The sequence below is a fragment of the Xenopus laevis genome, chromosome 9_10S (assembly GCF_017654675.1).
Source record: "Xenopus laevis strain J_2021 chromosome 9_10S, Xenopus_laevis_v10.1, whole genome shotgun sequence".
NCBI classification, from domain to species: domain Eukaryota; kingdom Metazoa; phylum Chordata; class Amphibia; order Anura; family Pipidae; genus Xenopus; species Xenopus laevis.
In genome coordinates this window covers 115620995-115639563 of record NC_054388.1, presented here as the reverse complement: position 1 = coordinate 115639563, position 18569 = coordinate 115620995, and the positions used below count along the sequence as shown (strand labels likewise).

General features: G+C 42.8%; 1 pseudogene; it reads right to left on the bottom strand.

Annotated features, from left to right (window-relative positions):
• Window positions 1–15272: 15272 nt before the first annotated feature.
• Window positions 15273–17712, bottom strand: LOC108704230 (annotated as a pseudogene).
• Between the last annotated feature and the right edge of the window lie 857 nt (window positions 17713–18569).

Below are 18569 nucleotides of genomic sequence, written 5' to 3'. Positions count from 1 at the left end.
ACCCACCCGCGGCACAAGAATTGTCACCCTCCCCCAGCACAACAAGCTCTAGCAGCAGCCAAACACAGTGCTCCGCCTTAGCCACCAATTTCTGTGACATTTCAGACAGATGCAGAACTGGGTTGTGGTTCTTCCAGGAAGAAGGCAACGCTACATGAAGCCACAAACAGCTAATGGGGTGCAGAAAGGGTTTCCCGATGTGTGACAAAGGGTCCAACTGACCTCAGTGGTAGCACTGCTGTGTGAGATTATTCTGTTTGGGGCAATGCCATGTGTAATGAGAGACAGGGGATACTTGCCATTAATTACTCATTTTACAGAACTGAAATTCAGAAAGTTCTTGGCCACATCCACAGCATTCCCCAACAATGCCCCAACCATGTCTCTTGTTCTTCTGCCACTCCTTGTCCTTTCATTTATTGAGACTTCTATCTGAAGGGCGAGTTTTAGTCTACAGAATTCTGGAGAGACCTTGTTATGAAGATCCTCCCTCTCATATTCCGCACCTCAATCTTACTTACTTACTTACTTACTTACCCTTAAACTCTCTCACTTCCTGCCTCACCCCATCTTTTCTCCTGTAAGTGTCACACTCACACATCCACACTCTTCCTCTGTGCAACTAACACATTTTTCTTTGGTTCTTTTTCTTTCCCATCACCCTGAGACCATGTCATTGGACCATTGTCCCCTCCAGGTTTTTGCTTAGTCTGCTCATGGTTTCTCCTGGCCTGCAAGCTTCTCCTGTCTGCAACGAGCTCACTAAGCTCAAAACACTCAAAGCCTCAGATCTGGAAATGATTCAGCAGAAACATCAGAGTGCTAGATTTGGGGGACATGTTACTTTCACCCTGTGTGAGCCCCACTAATAAGATACTGCAATCAGATCTTTCCTTCCTCTTCTTTGTCTGCCTCACCCCATAGCACCATCCAGCAGGCACTAAAGTCCTGTCCAGAGAGCCATACTTGGTATTTACTATAATGACAACATGATCTGCCCAATCAAACAATCCTTTCACTGCCACTACAATAATGATTGGCAGATACATATTTTACATGGAGTGAGTACCTGCTGTGAATCCTTCAGCAAACTGAAACGTTGGCAGACCTAGGGCAGCCAATAACCAATCAGAGCTTGAGAAGGAACCTAGATCAACCTGTAGACTATCAGGGCATTTGAACATCCAAAGGGCTAGACCAATGAGATGATTAGAACTTCAAAGGGTTAGAATTGTTTTTCTATATTCGATGTTTTTAATGGAGCACGTCTCACATGTAGTAGACTAGACACGGTGGACAACCCATAGTGAGTATTTTTTGCTTGCTAAGAACCACAAATTATAAAAATTACTTGCCACGGGATTAATGATTCCCTTAAAAAGGTCACTCAGGTGTCTAGGTCCATACTTAAGGAGAAATACTTAATAAAACAAAAACTTGTCCCACGGTAGCCAATTAAAATGCTTTAACATCAGTGCAGGTTGCCAGGACTGTGAAGAACGCAGAGATGATTCATATACCAACACCGCAGGGAATTTCTCTGGCCTGACCTGAATTTGAGATAAATGATATCATCGGCACAATTTCTCATCATGCTGGAGGAAGCCATTTTCCCTTCTTACATCACTTCCTGCTCTTTATCTTAAATAACCAAAAATATGTTCAGGAAGAGAGAAGAGAGGAAAGAATATTTTTCTTAGCCCATACAGACTTTAAAGGGCATTCTACATGGATTATTCTCCTCATATAGATATGTGTGTGTGTCCAGCCTGCCTTCCAATTCATGTAAATGACTCCTTGTGCTCTTCTGAGCAATATATTAATATTTGTATCTAGTTTATATGATTTCATCAGTTTCTAATATAATTCATCTGAAGCAACTGCACCAGCTGCTGACCACAGATAAGTCAAATGACTCTTCTCTGCTCACTAACTTGATTTTCAGTGCAGAGCAACATTACAAGGCTTTTCGTTGTTGCACCTCGAATCTGCTTCATTATGCTGCCATATAGTTATCTGTCCAAAACCCAACGTTTTTGTTCTAATTTAAATAATTTAATTTAATTGTAATTTAATTAATTGAATTAAATAAATGAATGAAATTATTTTTTTTATTTAATTAAAGTTTTGTTTTAAAGGCTAACAAACTCTGTTGCATTTTTTTTAGATCAGAACCTTAAATCCTAGTCTACCAGTTGAAAAACTGATCTTAAAGGAGACGGAAACACGGCATGCTGCATTTTGTATACTGAACGTACTGGTCCATCCCTAAAAAAGCTACATTTATCATACTTTCAGTTTATAAATTCACCAATTTATAAACCAGCCGAGTCTCAGATTTCTTTCTCAAATTGCGTCCGAAGGCAGAACCTTATTTACTACACAACTGCACCTGTAGATAAAGATCACGTATCTAATGAGACACATGGTAATATGGTATCACTTGCCATTACGAGGCATAACGCTAAAGCAGACCAACTGCATTTCTCATGCCCTGGGAATTGATGCAGAGCTTGAGGTGTAGGAGGGAGGGCAGACTCAGCAGAGTGATCTTGTTCATGTATAAAGTGCCACCTCTGCAAATAACCTGAACTCTGTATGTTGCACACCCACGGTGCACACTGTTCTGCACCTATTCACCAGAGAACACCAGAGAACACTTATCTATAGTTCTGTGTGTCCACCCAGCCCATGAGTCATCAGAAGATCTACATGTTGGCCATGCATGGCCAAAGTCTCCATCTCCCATAATCAAATGGAGATGATTCCTGGCCTCATGGATTCACCTTGTGTTTTCCAAAGACTACTATATGTAGGTGTTTACTCGTTTCTAACGCTAAAATTGCTGCCGTGCCAAGCAACTGCCATATGATATAGGATATACGTTCATGGAGGGATGAATTTAGCGGGTAACACTAATTGTAGTGGGAACCCATAGATCCATAAATAGTCATTTCTTATTACAAAAACAAAAGGTATACAGACAGCCTTGCGCGTTTTGTGCACAAATGCACCTCGTGATGATAAGCTACGAACCCCATGAATTTTATTGCACTTAAAGACTCTTCAGTGGGTGGTAATTGTCTTACAGAAAGACTGAGTGCAGAACCAGAAGGCTTATGAATAATTACCATGAGGTATAAAATGAGTAAGGCAAAAAGTCATGGGGTTTTTATATTTTTTTTTACATTTTTTATATTGATTTTGAGTTGAGGGACACAGTTTAAGTTTATTTATGAAGCGTATAAATCCCGTGGTTACATATATTTGTGCATGAAATGGATCTGCTACAATGTTCCTGCCTGAGCTGCAGAACTGGGGGTCTGTGCACCCAAACCCCTATTTCTACTGGTGAGATTGATCTGCTGCTCAGCAACTGGCGCATTGTGGGAATCTGTTAATCCCATTCACTTCTTTACTTCTATACAGACTGTAGATTTACGGTGGAGCTGTTTTTTAAACCCAAATTGTACATGAAACCACCCAAAACCTTGTCTCACTATATATTCATATATATATATATATATATATATATATAAAATACAAAATAGATCCTTTCATCATATTATTTTTCTTAATTCAGCAACTATAACGTTTCAGTTCAGTTATTTTGTTCTACGAGGAGAAAATCCAAAATGGGAAAATAATCTTGGTGTTGGGGCAGAAGGCTCAGATCTATTTGATTTTGATTGGGGCAGTAAAAAAAAGTTTATAAATTGTAGAGAAAAAATAGGTTAAAATTTAAAAGGAGAAATTGAATGTTTTGCATTTTAACAAATTACATTTCTCTTAAATTTTAAAAGTGTTTTATGATAAAAACTAAGAAATGTTCCTGCTCATTTAGAATATAAAATGAATTTAGAAATCAATATATATATTTTATATCCAGTTCTGGGGAGCGGACTGAACCCTCACATCATGACATTACGGCCTTGCATCTCATCCGACACTTTTAGACACTTTAATTAAAGTACCAGCTCACGGCAGAAAGTCAATGATCATTTTTATGGAAAACTGTGCAATTTTAAAATAAATTCTGCCTTTTTTCAAATAATAGTAGTTGGGAGAATTAAATGATCTTTACTGATGGTTATGTTATTATTTCACCAATTTAGCATAATATGTTTTTTTAAAAGTATGTTTGTTTTTTTTTTTAAATGAAATACAATTTACTACAGTAGATGCTAATATGTGGGACAAAGGAATTTTTAGCCATTAGCAGGAACAATTGATTTTGAGCCTGTTTGAATGAAGTTTCAGAAGTGAAAGGGAATGTGGAAATGTTGCCGAATATAAGTGGGATTCTGTCGGCACAATGGCAGTTCCATGACTTTGCCAAGGTCATTGGGGGCAGTGACATAATATTGAGATTGTCTCTCTCAAAGAGAAGGAAATGGGGTGGGAAAGGGGGGAGCTAATTCAACTTAAATGCAGAAGAATCACAAACATTTGGGTGGAGATAAGTTGAGGATAAGGCATCTTGGCGCCAGAATCCTATTAGAGGAGCCCATTTCTGTAGAATTTGTGGTTATAGAATTAGATAAAGTTGGATATAACCATTTTTTAGCTTTATTAATGCCCCCCCGCCACAATCTCTCATTGGTAGGTCCCTAGAAGAATAAAGATAGGACTATATCCCAGCCCCTTGTGTTGTTGTGTGTGTTTTGTTTTTGATATTAAAAAGTCCTACACAGAAGCGAGCTATTGGGTTCCGACTCATGAACTGAGCAGAGAAATGGTGGTACAAAGTAGTTGGAAGTCACAGAAATGGGGAGATGTTATCTCCGGGCAGGAACCCATCTACTAACACATCCGACCTCCCTTTCCTGCCCTGCGGCAACTGTGTAAGTATTTATATATATATATATGTGTGTATGTGTGTGCAATGTATGTACCCTGTAGCACTTTATAATCTTACCCCACCCCAAATCAGCTCTCGTTGTAGGACTGGCCCAAAGTCTGGTGCAAACCAGTATCCCAGAGGAACCAATCAGCAGTTATTATTGACCTAATGCATTGAATGCACAAACCAGTTGAAACCAATCAGCAGTCAGCTGTTACTGGCATAGTGCATATAGAATAATGACAACAAGTACCCCCCAATGACCAATCAGCAGTTATTTGTTATCAAAGTGCATTTTAAATAACATGAAACAGTCCAAATGTAGAGTCAGAGAGGGAGGGGAAATAGAATTTAGCCTCACTCACTCTCGCAGCCAATGCCCCATATTAGATGGAGGAGCCCATCATGCTGAAATTCTTATTTTTGAAGATGAGAAAAAAGAAATACATTTAAAATAAATTGAAGTCCATGGAGCTGTTGGCACCAGTGAGTCTGTTTGGTCAGGTCTCATACAGTCCAATCTACCAGTCCGACTTGGGAAAATAATTCCAGATTCACTAGTCAGACTATGACTTGCCCCTCACCCTGGACTTCTATTGAATCTCAGTCTTATTGTTTGTTCATAACCAATAGCAAATAGGAGGCTGCTCTTCTGTATGTTCATACCCGCCATCAGTTTTAGACAGCAAAAGCACCTAGTGATAAACTGACAGTGGATATGAGGTAGGTTACACCACACATTAGGCCAACCATCTACAGAGGGGCAGAAGATGGGCAGCACGGGTACGATACAGACCAAGCAAGAAGGGGGATGATGATTTGTTGGCATCTTCCCTGAATGAAATGCTAAAGACATTGTTCATTGATAAATAAATTACAGGAGAAACATCTACTGATATTTAGCAGATTAAGAAACAGAAATATCTGGAGGGAAACTTTGAATTAGATCAGAAATATCATAACTCATTGTTCCTGTAGGTTCACATTTGAGTCGGGCCATCTGATTTATACTGTTTATACTCTGTAACCCTGGGTTATTATAAAACCCTGTTATATATTAATATAAAGCACTGCGGAACTTGTCTGTGCTATATTAATAAATGATGATGACAAGATATTTAGAGCTACGGACCACTTTCTAAGCACTTCAGTCATGTGTTAGGATGAGCATCTAGACCCACCGTTGGCACCTTCCTCTTGGATATCTGTACACCCTTTTGTGGCAACATAAGCCTGGACATCTCTGTAAGAACAATAGCACCTTATGCCTGGAACCCTTATGCCTGGAACCATCACACCTTATGCCTGGGTATCTCTATAAGAACCCATCACACCTTACACCTGGTTATTTCTTTAAGAACACATCACACCTTATACCTGGATATCTCTATAAGAACCATTACACCTTAACCCTGGACATCTCTAAAGTAATCATCATCCTTATACCTGGATATCTCTATAAGAACCATCACATCTTTCACCTGGATATCTCTATAAGAACCCATCAAACATTAAGCCTAGTTATCTCTATAAGAACCCATCACACCTTAAGTCTGGAAATCTCTATAAGAACCATCACATCTTATGTCTGGATATCTCTATAAAAACCCGTCACACATTAAGCTTTGACATCTCTATAAGAACCAATCACACCTTAAGCTGGGTATCTCTATACGAACCCAATACACCTTGCGCCTTGACATCTCTAAAAGAACCATCACACATTAAATCTGGATAGCTGTATAAGAACCATCACACTTTATGTCTGTGTATCTCTATACGAACCATTAAATCTTATGCCTGGATATCTTTATAAGAACCCATCACACCTTACACCTGGATATCTCTATAAGAACCCTTCACATATTAAGCCTGGATAACTCTATACGAACCCAACGCACCTTGCACCTGGACATCTGTAAAAGAACCATCACACCTTAAGTCTGGATAGCTCTATAAGAACCATCACACCTTATGCCTGGGTATCTCTATAAGAACCATCACATCTTACACCTGGATATTAAGCCTGGACATCTCTATAAGAACCATCACACATTAAGCCTGGACATCTCTATAACAACCATCACAACTTACACCTGGATATCTCTACAAGAACCGTTACACCTTAACCCTGGACATCTCTAACAGAACCATCACACTATACGCTGGATATCTCTATAAGAACCCATCACACTTTGCGCCTGGACATCTCTATAAGAACCATCACATCTTATGCCTGGATATCTCTATAAGAACCCGTCACACATTAAGCCTGGACATCTCTATAAGAACCATCACACATTAAGCCTGGACATCTCTATAAGCACCATTACATCTTATGCCTGGATATCTCTACAAGAACCGTTACACCTTAACCCTGGACATCTCTAACAGAACCATCACACTATACGCTGGATATATAAGAACCCATCACACATTAAGCCTAGACATCTCTATAAGAACCCATCACACATTAAGCCTGGACATCTCGATGAGAACCCGTCACACCTTAAACCTGGACATCTCTATAAGAACCCGTCACACGAACAAGAACCATTACACCTTAACCCTGGACATCTCTAAAAGAACCATCACACCTTGTGCCTGGACATCTCTAAAAGAACCATCACACCTTAAGTCTGGATAGCTCTGTAAGAACCAACACACCTTATGCCTGGGTATCTCTATAAGAATCATCACATCTATACGCCTGGACATCTCTATAAGAACCCATCACACATTAAGCCTGGACATCTCTATAAGAACCCGACACACATAAAGCCTGGACATCTTTATAAGAACCCATCACAAATTAAGCCTGGACATCTCTATATAAAGTCGTCACACATTAAGTGTAGATATCTCTAAGGTCACCTGTGGCACCTTTAGGTTGGACACCTTTAGGTTGGACATCTGCAGACTCTCATATAACAACAGATGCCTGGAAATCTCTAGAACAACCGTTCACAACTTAACTATACCAACCTGAGGTACATAGATATCTCTAGAACAACCTGTTCAACTTTAGTCTGGATATCTAGACCCTCCTTTGGCACCTGGACATCTCTAAAATACCTGTTGCACCATGAGCTTGAAAATCTCTAGAACAACATGTGACACCTTAAACATCTCTCTGACACCTGAAGCTTGGATATTGCAAGCTCTGCCTTTGGCACTTGGCCTGGAAATATCTACACTGTCTTGTTACACTCAAACATTTCTAGGCCAACATTGTGGCACACAATATAGTGCCACTTGCTACCACACCACCCTATGTTGGAACACCTTAAAACATGTGGGGGAGCATTAAGATTGTGAACCCTGTAGCCCCCAGCTGGTTTTGAACTATAACTCCCAGACTGCACTGAAAGTTATCGTTCAAATAGATGGTGGTATGTCAGAGCATATACAGAGTGTAACCCCTCAACATATCTCCATCTAGACAAGGTAGGGCTTCAACACTCCTACAGATAATCCAGCAGCCCATGGCCGTGCCACTTCCCTGCCTTAAGAACTCCCAGGTGTGTGTGAGCTCTATGTGTCTGTTCTATACACCAGTTCACACAAATAACAAGCAGATAAACCCTCTCAGTCTGTAGTGTCTGATTTTAGTGGGATAATGCCCATCACAAGGAGAATAAAGCTGGCACAAATGGCCCAGGACAGAAAGTGACCGGCATAATGTAATAAGCTTCTTACCTAAGCAGTGCAGTGGCGGATTCAGTGCTGTGCAGGAATGTGACTGTGAGTGAGTGTGAGAGAGGAGAGTGAGAGGAGTGAGAGGAGTGCGAGAGAGTGCGAGAGTGCAGGAAGTCACAGCACAGGCATATGCAAGCGCCAACCTCTCTCCTGGTTTCACAGTCACTGTGCAAAACCACCTTGTCTGTAATGAGACGTCTCTCTAGCACCCATGTCCCCCACATGCTGCTGTGCTCTGCCTGTGATGCACCTGTATAGTGTGACCCTACATTGCAGGGAATAGTAACTGCCTGCAGATTGGTAACACTAGATAGGTACCTAATATACAGAGACAAGAGGAAAGTGTTGGAAGGGTTACTGTCTGCTCTCTCTCATTTCCCTACAGAAATAGGGATTGGTTACACTAGATAGGTACCTAATATATAGAGACAAGAGGAAAGTGTTGGAAGGGTTACTGTCTGCTCTCTCTCATTTCCCTACAGAAATAGGGATTGGTAACACTAGATAGGTACCTAATATATAGAGACAAGAGGAAAGTGTTGGAAGGGTTACTGTCTGCTCTCTCTCATTTCCCTACAGAAATAGGGATTGGTAACACTAGATAGGTACCTAATATATAGAGACAAGAGGAAAGTGTTGGAAGAGTTACTGTCTGCTTTCTCTCATTTCCCTACAGAAATAGGGATTGGTAACACTAGATAGGTACCTAATATATAGAGACAAGAGGAAAGTGTTGGAAGGGTTACTGTCTGCTCTCTCTCATTTCCCTACAGAAATAGGGATTGGTAACACTAGATAGGTACCTAATATATAGAGACAAGAGGAAAGTGTTGGAAGGGTTACTGTCTGCTCTCATTTCCCTACAGAAATAGGGATTGGTAACACTAGATAGGTACCTAATATATAGAGACAAGAGGAAAGTGTTGGAAGGGTTACTGTCTGCTCTCTCTTATTTCCCTACAGAAATAGGGATTGGTAGCACTAGATAGGTACCTAATATATACAGACAAGAGGAAAGTGTTGGAAGGGTTACTGACTGCTCTCTCTTATTTCCCTACAGAAATAGGGATTGGTAACACTAGATAGGTACCTAATATATAGAGACAAGAGGAAAGTGTTGGAAGGGTTACTGTCTGCTCTCTCTCATTTCCCTACAGAAATAGGGATTGGTAACACTAGATAGGTACCTAATATATAGAGACAAGAGGAAAGTGTTGGAAGGGTTACTGTCTGCTCTCATTTCCCTACAGAAATAGGGATTGGTAACACTAGATAGGTACCTAATATATAGAGACAAGAGGAAAGTGTTGGAAGAGTTACTGTCTGCTTTCTCTCATTTCCCTACAGAAATAGGGATTGGTAACACTAGATAGGTACCTAATATATAGAGACAAGAGGAAAGTGTTGGAAGAGTTACTGTCTGCTCTCTCTCATTTCCCTACAGAAATAGGGATTGGTAACACTAGATAGGTACCTAATATATAGAGACAAGAGGAAAGTGTTGGAAGGGTTACTGTCTGCTCTCTCTCATTTCCCTACAGAAATAGGGATTGGTAACACTAGATAGGTACCTAATATATAGAGACAAGAGGAAAGTGTTGGAAGGGTTACTGTCTGCTCTCTCTCATTTCCCTACAGAAATAGGGATTGGTAACACTAGATAGGTACCTAATATATAGAGACAAGAGGAAAGTGTTGGAAGGGTTACTGTCTGCTCTCTCTCATTTCCCTACAGAAATAGGGATTGGTAACACTAGATAGGTACCTAATATATAGAGACAAGATGAAAGTGTTGGAAGGGTTACTGTCTGCTCTCATTTCCCTACAGAAATAGGGATTGGTAACACTAGATAGGTACCTAATATATAGAGACAAGAGGAAAGTGTTGGAAGGGTTACTGTCTGCTCTCTCTCATTTCCCTACAGAAATAGGGATTGGTAACACTAGATAGGTACCTAATATATAGAGACAAGAGGAAAGTGTTGGAAGGGTTACTGTCTTCTCTGCTTTCAATGGATTCCCAGCATCCTTAGCTGAACTATAGATCAGGGGGTGCCTGTGAGAGGCTGGATATGGGGGTTTAATATGATGTTTATCCTTGAGATAAAAGAGTGTAGAGAGCTGGGGTGTGTGGGTGCAGGGAGAGGGCTGAGTCAGATACAAATCTATAACGTACAGTAGGAAGTGGTTGTGGGTGCAAAGAGGCTGCAGGTTATATTGTTGCAGCTCCAAGAAAATTGTTGTAAAATGCGCTGAGGGGGCTACTGAGCTGTGGGACCCCTGTGCAGTTATTGGGGTTTAGTGCAGGTGGGCAAGTCAGTCTGCTAAACTGTGGGACCCCTGTGAAGTTATTGGGGTTAGTGCAGGTGGGCAGGTGAGGGTGCAGATGAGTGGGTTGCAGGGCAGTGTCTTATGGTATTTCATTTTGAGGTGGATCAGACTTACTGGTGCATCTCAGACCTCATGTGATGTTCATAGGGGAGATTCTCTCTCTGTTTATAGAGAATAAGGGGCAAACGCAGACATTTTAGGTCGAAGTGGAGACATTAAGGGATACTGGGACATCAAGGTATGCACTGGGGCGCATGCGTTACCCCTGTGTCTCTAGCTCCCTACTGCTTGCAAGCTCTGCACTGAATAATGCCCATACCTGGCTCACTAGGGGATGCTGGGTAATCCCCTCTATTACTGGGAATATTATGTGCCCAGGTAGATCCCTAGGAGGCAAACTGCCTGTGCCAGGAATAATGATGGCTGCCAGAAGCAGAAGGGTAAGTGTTCTCTATTGGCCCTTTCTAAAGATACCCCAGCATGCACTGTGGGAGAATACAATCCAGTAGATCCACTAGATCTCCCAGCAACATGTCCGTAGTGGTCTGCATTCAGTTGCCTGAAGGTGGTGCTGCTCAGCTGTATAGATGGTTCTAATGGGTGGAGCATCCCCTCCCCCACCCAGTGTCAATCAGGGGGGAAGCTGCATTTAATGAATATAAACACATAAATGTTGTAAATCAGCAATCCGGAAGGCAAAGATAGCAAATGAGGAGCACATTGTGGATGAGGCTTAGTCTAACCCCAACAAGTTTTTTATTAGTAAAAAAATGTGGGTTGAGTGTGTTGCTTCATTAAATAATGATACCAGTATACAGATATACAGATATATCAGATACAGAAAAGGCAAATGTGCTAAATCAGTTCTTTTCTTCAGTGTATACAATAGAAGAGTCTAAGTTCCCAGGCTCACTTTATAACTGCACTAATGGCTCAGCTCAATCTAGTCAGTGACTGACTCAGGATATGATTCATAAAGCTTTAATAAAAATTAATGTAAACAAGGCTCCAGGGCCTGATGGCATATGCCGGCCCCTTTTTCTCATTTTCTCAGATTCGCTTTCATATGGTATTGTACCTATAGATTCAAAAAGGATTACGATCTCAGCCTGGCAATTATAGGCCAATAAGTCTGACATCTGTGGTGGGCAAATTATTTAAAGGCTTGTTAAGGGATCACATTCAAAATGTTGTCCTAGTGAATGTCATTATGAGCAGCAATCAGCATGGCTTTATGAAGGATAGGTCATGTCAGACTAATTTTTATGATGAGGTAAGTAAGATGCTGGACAGTCGGGGGCAGTAGATTTCTATTTTGCCAAAGCGTTTGATACTGTGCCCCACAAACAACTGCTTTCTAAACTAAGGATAGGAAACTGGCTACAGAGGGTGGTTGTTAATGGTACATTCTCTACTTGGAGTAAGGTTCTTAGTGGGGTCCCTCAGGGCTCAGTATTGGGGCCACTTTTATTTAACTTGTTCATTAATGACTTAGGGGAGGGGATTGTAAGTAATGTATCAGTGTTTGCAGATGACACAAAACTATCAGCCCAATTAATTCCATCCAGGATGTGGCACTTGCAACAGGATCTTGACTAACTGGCAATCTGGGCAGCTAAGTGGCAAATGAGATTCAATGTTGATAAATGTAAAGTCCTGCACCTGGGATGTAACAATATCCACTTATACCCTTAATGGGACTGCACTAGGCAAATCCATAATGGAGACGGAGCTTGGAGTCCTTGTAGATAATAAACTTGTCTGTAGCAAGTAATGCCAGTCAGCAGCATCAAGGGCAAATAAGGTCTTGACTTGTATTAAATGGGGCAGAGAGTCACGGGAGGAGGGGGTCCCACTGTATAGAGCACTGGTAAGGCCCCATCTAGAATATGCCCTACAGTTTTGGTCTCCATCACTCAAACAGGACATTATTGTATTAGAGAGGGGACAGAGAAGGGCAACTAAGCTGGTAAAGGGGAAATCTTAGCTATGAGGAAAGATTGGCCAAATTGGGGATGTTCACTCTGGAGAAGAGGCGCTTAAGGGGTGATATGATAACTATGTATAAATATATAAGGGGATCATATAATAATCTCTCTAATGATTTATTTACCAGTAGGTCTTTCCAGCTGACACGAGGTCACCCATTCCGATTAGAAGAAAAGAGGTTCCAGCTAAATATTGGGAAGGGGTTTGTTACAGTGAGAGCTGTGAAGATGTGGAATTGTCTCCCTGAATCAGTGGTACAGGCTGATACATTAGATAGGTACAAGGAAGGGTCGGATGCTTTATTCACCAGTTGCTCCTCCCAGCAGACAGGAGGGAGCCAATGAGATTAGAGGAGGGAAAGGGGTGTTACAGGGAGAGCTGGGAAGTGAATCAGGGGTACAGGCTGATACATTAGATAGGTACAAGGAAGGGTCGGATGCTTTATTCACCAGTAGCTCCTCCCAGCAGACAGGAGGGAGCCAATGAGATTAGAGGAGGGAAAGGGGTGTTACAGGGAGAGCTGGGAAGTGAATCAGGGGTACAGGCTGATACATTAGATAGGTACAAGGAAGGGTCGGATGCTTTATTCACCAGTAGCTCCTCCCAGCAGACAGGAGGGAGCCAATGAGATTAGAGGAGGGAAAGGGGTGTTACAGGGAGAGCTGGGAAGTGAATCAGGGGTACAGGCTGATACATTAGATAGGTACAAGGAAGGGTCGGATGCTTTATTCACCAGTAGCTCCTCCCAGCAGACAGGAGGGAGCCAATGAGATTAGAGGAGGGAAAGGGGTGTTACAGGGAGAGCTGGGAAATGAATCAGGGGTACAGGCTGATATATTAGATAGGTACAAGGAAGGGTCGGATGCTTTATTCACCAGTAGCTCCTCCCAGCAGACAGGAGGGAGCCAATGAGATTAGAGGAGGGAAAGGGGTGTTACAGGGAGAGCTGGGAAGTGAATCAGGGGTACAGGCTGATACATTAGATAGGTACAAGGAAGGGTCGGATGCTTTATTCACCAGTAGCTCCTCCCAGCAGACAGGTGGGAGCCAATGAGATTAGAGGAGGGAAAGGGGTGTTACAGGGAGAGCTGGGAAGTGAATCAGTGGTACAGGCTGATACATTAGATAGGTACAAGGAAGGGTCGGATGCTTTATTCACCAGTAGCTCCTCCCAGCAGACAGGTGGGAGCCAATGAGATTAGAGGAGGGAAAGGGGTGTTACAGGGAGAGCTGGGAAGTGAATCAGGGGTACAGGCTGATACATTAGATAGGTACAAGGAAGGGTTGGATGCTTTATTCACCAGTAGCTCCTCCCAGCAGACAGGAGGGAGCCAATGAGATTAGAGGAGGGAAAGGGGTGTTACAGGGAGAGCTGGGAAGTGAATCAGTGGTACAGGCCAGTGGCACTTCAGAAGAGCAGAACCATATGAAAAGCACTGGGTCCATCCCAAATAGCTCAGTTTATAAGAGTAGGGTGAGTAAGTGTCACATACCCTTTATACCCACAACTCTGCACATGGGTAGAACACTAACAATACCCCAATACAGGCCAGAGCATGAATGTGGGGGGGGAGTGTGTTGGGTTTAATGGCCAAAGTAAGGGTCAAAGAGAAGAAAGATATACGAAGACTACAGAGGCATACAGACAGTACAGAGACAGACAATACAGACAGACATCCAGAACAGAGATAGACAGTACAGAGACAGACAATACAGAACAGAGACAAACAGTACAGAGACAGACAGTACAGAGACAGACAGACAAAACAGGGACAGACAGTACAGAGACAGACAGTACAGAGACATACAAAGAGAATAGAGACAGACAGAGGGTACACAGATAATCCAGTGATCTTCTCAGTAGAAAGTGAGCTGCAGAGGAGCATTAGGCTGGGGGGGGTGTTTGCTGCAGACTAAAAATGTTTTACTGCCCCCTGGTGTCTATTGCCCTCGCAGCTCTTTTTATTCCAGACAGTAGGGAATGTGCCAGTGTGTTGGAATGGAATTGGCAGGTCTATCCTGGCACAGTCAGTAATATATCTCCAGTAATGTGTTCCAGCACCTTGTACCATTCCTGCCCACCCTGTGATAAGTGATTCCACCCCAAATCTCTTCCTTCTCACCAGTAAAGGATCCCTGTGTCAGTGACTTTGCTCAGAAATGTACAGATTGGTATTATAGGTAATCTCTGCCCAACCAACCTCAGCACCCCTCTCCTCCCCTCAGCCCCAGGCCAATGAACTACCCCAGTCTAACTACAGAGATCCCCCTGCTGCCCCCACACAAGATTAGCCCCCCAGTAACTGCAGGTTCCCATTACTGACATGGGCAAAGAGGAGACTGTCCCATTAGATACCCGTGGGCACTCCTTGTGCCAGCAGAGAATGTATTATATACCCACACCGCAAACTGTTCATTACATCATTTTATTGGCCGACAAAAACAAGGCAACATCTTTTTCTGTTTTAGTGTCCAACAGTAACACAAGTATAAAAAAGTAACAGGGAAACATTACCCATATTGGGGCTCATTGACCAAGTGGTGCTCAGTGCACCCAGTTCTCCCTTGTAATTGCACAGATCTTTGCACCCTGTACTACAGATTGTGCCTGACTGTGAGTGCTACACTAATAGGCTCATATTGTGGGGACTTGTTGAGGAACATAGAAGTTCCTCACGTACGGGTCAGTGTTGAGTGTCAAGAGTTAAATTGTGTGGAGCACAAAGGCACTTCAATGAGTTAAGGGACAACAAATATTCACATTGTAACTGCCCCCCCCCCTAACCATGAGGCTTTGGTTAGAAAATGAAGAAGTAACAGAAAAAACACAGAACTTGATGTTCTTAAGGGCAAAAGGTTCTCTTCTCAATTGCCCCAGTAGCTGATGCCCAGTGAGAGGGACACTAAGTCATTTATACATTTTCCCCAGTTATACCATTTCCAGGGCAATTTCAGGGCTGAATTAACTATGAAGATTCTCATTTATCCAGGTCATGGTAAGTCTAGTATAAGTAATTCTAGAGCAACTGGACTTGCTGAACTGAATCGGATGAGTAGTGAAAAGTCTTCAATGATTATTTAGCACGTCTAGGGGCTCTAGAATGACTTATACTGGATAAATTGTACCCAACTGGCCACACTGGAAGAACCTGTTTCCACAAGCCCCTCCCTCCCAAATATTTCTGTAGATAATTCTAAGTGGGGTGAGAGGTTCTAGCTCCTAATACTGACCCATCCGTTCATATAGACCCTCAGGGCAGCATAGAGGGGCTCAGTGAATTTGGCAGTGAAGGTGTGTAAGTGTCTGATTGGCTCACTCAGCTCATAAAAGGACAGACGCCCAGCCTCATAGTCCAGAAATATCCCAATTCTCTGTAGGGGAGATGGGGGGGAGAGCTGACATTCCTTGGAATCATGTATAGCCGAATATTCTCCATCGAACATGTACAAACACCAGGACTTCTTGTCATCTCCAATGCACGACTGGTCTCCTTCCCTGTCTATACTGGCATAGGCCATCCCTACCCTCCATATGCCTGACTTACTGGTCTCCACTTCCCAGTAATGACGTCCGCTGGTATAATGGCCAACACTTAGGACCTGGCAGTAGTCAAATCTCTCGGGCCTGGGCATATGGTGCTGGTTCACTTCAGACCAGGAGGCAGTTTTCAGATCCCCTGATACAAAAACATTATTAGCAACTGTGTTTGTGTCCAGTGATAGGTCCATTGGCTCCTGCCCATAGATCCTTCCATTTACCCCAGTCACAATGTCACTTAACTGTGAACTTAATGTCATGGAGATCAGATCCACATCCAGTTTCCCTACAGCAGGGACCTTTATATCATCTTTCTCTCCACCCTCATTATCTGCAGCTCCATGTGATTCCCGTTCCTGTAGGACAGTGAGTGGATCTGCCATGTTGCACAGCTCCTCAATGTGACGGATCTTCCTGGACAGCTCGTCCTTCTTTATTTCCAGCTCCTCCATTAGATTAGTGAGTGTGAGTGAGAGCTTCTCTTTCTGGCTGGAGATGTCACTCAGGAGTCGCTTCTCTAGGGCTTCCAGCTGTTCCCTGATGTCTCTAAACAGGGCAGTGACTCTCTCTGTCTCACCTTTGGCTTCAGTCTCCACTTGTCCCTTGTGATGTTGCAGGACCTGAATCCTGTTCTGAGCGTTGACTCTTTGAGTGCTCAGTGTCTGGAGAATGTTCCTTAATTTCTGCTTCTTCTTCTCAAAGGTCTCATTGAGTGGTTCCACCTTGTGTCCCTTGTGAAGTCCGGTCTGACAGCAGGAGGCACACAGGCTGGAGGCATCTTGGTGGCAGTAATAAATCAGCAGCTCCTTGTGTGCCCGGCACTTCTTCTTCTCCAGGGAGGTGGTGGGTTCAATCAAGGTGTGATCTAAGGACTTGTTGTGTATCTTCAGATGGACGTCACACAGGGAGGTCTCGCAGTGCAGGCAGGATTTGACAGCGGGTGCAGCAGTACCGATACAGTAGGTGCAGAGAATCCCAGTCTCCCCCGGCTCCGGCTCTGCTGAAAGGAATCGCTCTGCTATGTTACCCAGAATTCTGTTCCTCTGCAGCACCGGACGCTCCTTATACTCAGCTCTGCACTCAGGGCAGGAATAAACCCTAGATCTTTCCTGGGTGCCCAGCACCTCCATAATGCAGCCCTGGCAGAAGTTGTGGCCACACGGGAGCATCACAGGCTGTGAATAAATACTCAGACAGATGGAGCAGTTCAGCTCGTCTCTCAGATCCGTCGCCATTGCTGAAAGCAGGAACTGAATGTGACTGTTACACTCGCTCATGAGTCGGAACAGACAGGGCGGGGCATGTTGTACATTCCAAACTGGTTAACCCTGTAACCACCACTGTGCTCACACTATTCACTCATTCTCCCTTCCAGGATCCGGATTGCAACTGCTAGTAAATAGCATAGAATCTTACTGGGGTCTAATGGACTTACAGGATAATCTGTGTCTCTGCAGGAATAATACATGCGGATAATATACAGTTAATATTACAGGAAGATCCGTTATCTGGAAACCCCCAGGTCCCAAGCTTCCTGAAAAACAGGTCCCATTGTGGTATACATGTGTGTAATGTGTGTGTATCAGTTCTTCAGTTTATAGTTACATATACAATATTGTATGTTTGTGCACATGTGACACACAGTAAAGTGCACTCAGTTATCTCCTAAAGTGCTGCACTAGCGCCATCATCTGGCTGGTAAATGTAAACAACTTCATTTAAAGGCAAAGGACTCCAAATGGACCGATAAAAGATTGCCCCCCCAATAGTGCTTTATATAAAATTGGGGGTGTTTATGTCACAGCCCAAACTATCCATCCATTCCTTGTAAATGAACAGATAGTGATATCAGATACACGCCTAAATGAACTTCCGGAGTCACTGCACTTCCCAGTGGCGTTGGGGGACCCCTGTAACCCCAGAATCTACTTTAGAGCTGAATCAGGCCAGATCGTTAGTCATATAATGTGTACGGATAAATATAATACATAGAATTACCCCTGATCACATTCTGTGCGCTCCCTACTGCCCCTAGGGGTAAAAATGGGAATTCATTCTGCTACAGGGGCAAGAGTGTCCCTCAAATGATTTTTAAAAATAAATTAAAGGGCATGTAAAGTCTGAAATAGAATAAGGCTAGAAATGCTGTATTTTGTATACTAAATATAA